Raw genomic sequence first — 2,261 nt, forward strand, 5'->3', positions numbered from 1 at the left:
AAGTTCTTTTCACTTCCTCTTTACCTTCTGTATCCTGTTTAAAGTAAACTTAAAGTAAACTCAAAGTAACAATGTATTATTTAATAAAGAATTCTAGCTTCAAAAAACAAGTTCCAGTATAGATTCCATTCTAAAGTGTAATAGTTCCCCTGACATTATTCAACACACAGTTTAAATAAAACCCATCGGACCTTTCCAACAAACCAATTGCAGCTTGGTTTGATAAACACTCTCCTAATCATTTCAGCGCTGGCATGGATTAGGTATCCCTTCTGTTCTGACAAAAGCACAGGGGCTACAGTATGACTAATCCACTGAACTTGTAAATAGTTATGGTGTCAGGATAGTGAAAACAATGAGAGCGAAGGGGACTTCCTGTGTTTATAGAGGACGCGATGCAGCCCCCGAATGAGTCAGTGCACCAGATTACTCCTTCCATTCATTCATCCATCCATGCACCCAGCAGTCTAGTATAGTATTAGCAGTATAGTATAGTATTAAATTGGATTTCTTTGCACTTCAGTACTTTTGTCTAAGTTGTTATGGCCCACGTGTTGCTATTTGTCCTAATGGCAGCCTCCTTTTTTACCAGCCCTGTCAGATTTAACAGTAAACAGGTAGAGATTTCAGTCACTAATCCAATGTTTGGATCAAACACTTCCTGTGAGACTTTGGTTGATGTAGTGGGGTCAAATAAAGAATTGACAGGAGAGTGACACAATGTCTTTTTGTGTCTGACTCCCTGTGTCTGTGCCTACTGCCTGCATCAGCAGTTTCACAATCCCCGACTGGCCAGCCAAGCAGCCGAGCAGGCCGTGCTGCTCCGCTCCCCTCACACATGAACATCAGCAGGCCAACAACAGGAAAAGGGCCTCCTCTGCTTTCACTTGCAGGTCCTGTTACCAACCTCCCTCAGGGTGGATTGTGTAATTATCATTAATCGTTGTAGGCTGGAGTAGAGATAAAACTTCAGCATTCCAAAACTTTTGGTTCTGTTTATGAGATGGTGTCACACGAACAGATAAACCCGGGGTTTATTTAAAGGTTTTCTATTATGGACAATGGTCTGTTCATCACACGAAAAGGCTGCTGCAGCCAAGGGACTAGAAATGTGTCTTTGATTCAACACTGCCATCTTATGGCAATTGTAAGCATTGCAACAATCAAGGATATGAAACGTTTCAGATTTAGGTTAACGTTTATTTTTCTAATGACAGGAAATATACATATTATTATTTTAAGGACGTAATTGTTGTTTTTTTACCAATACTAATTATATTGTTCTGTAAAGGACGGAGGAAGAATGATCGAAAAGACAGGAGAAACCGCAACAACCGAAAAGATAAGGAGAACCAAGAGGCACGACGAGAGAGGAAGAGGGAACGAGAGCGAGAGAGGGAGAGACACCCAGGTGACCGTGAAGACTCTGACTGCCATTGCAAAACAGAGCACGGGCGCCGCAGAGGCCACGACACAGAGCCAGTCTCCACTGATGATGACCTTGTACAGTGAGCTCCCTCTTGCCTCCAGACCTTCATCCTACTACCCTCCTCTTGGTCATCCTCCACCACCTATACCTATCGTTTGCCCACCTTGCCCCCTGTCTGCAGGGGAGTTGCTGCTACCTGTATGATTTGGACATACTAATTGTGCACAAATGGGCTGGGACACATTCAGCCGGAAGACTTGGGCCTCTCTGAACCTCAAGCAAATGATTTTCATCTAACACTCAGACTTCTTTCCTTCCACCAATGAGAAAGTATTTCTGTTTAAAAGTGCTGGAGACACTGATGAGACTGCTGTGGAGATTGAAGAAGAAAAAGAACTGTGTCTCTGTGTAGAGGACAGGCACACACAGACTGAAAGACATAGAAGTTACACTTCATGCTTGTTGATACGGTTATTTAACAGTGCCCTGGTACAACATCTAGGCTTTTGAATGTAGATTTTGCAAGATTATGTAGAACTATTGTTCATTACCGTTGTTTAAGATTTATTTTATTTGGAGCAGAATTTGTAAAGACAAAATAAAAGTCAGTTTGCTCTCGCCATTTTGTGACACCTTGATAATCACTGCAAAAAACAGCCTGCATGGTTTCAATCAAAAAACCATTAACATATTTTGTATGTGTTTGACAGACGCTGGTTTTATTCAGATACATGAAAAATGTTCTCTCTGTAACTTAACTCTATGCTATCAGTAAAATTCCTTAACAAGGAACCAAATGCACCTGTATGTCAATAAAACTATATTGGTTTGT

General features: G+C 41.4%; 1 protein-coding gene across 1 annotated transcript in view; it reads left to right on the top strand.

Annotated features, from left to right (window-relative positions):
* Nucleotides 1-2,261, top strand: part of LOC112486342 (uncharacterized) — a 19,893-nt gene that overhangs the window by 684 nt on the left and 16,948 nt on the right.

This window comes from Cynoglossus semilaevis, chromosome W (genome assembly GCF_000523025.1).
Source record: "Cynoglossus semilaevis isolate Cse_v1.0 chromosome W, Cse_v1.0, whole genome shotgun sequence".
Lineage (NCBI taxonomy): Eukaryota > Metazoa > Chordata > Actinopteri > Pleuronectiformes > Cynoglossidae > Cynoglossus > Cynoglossus semilaevis.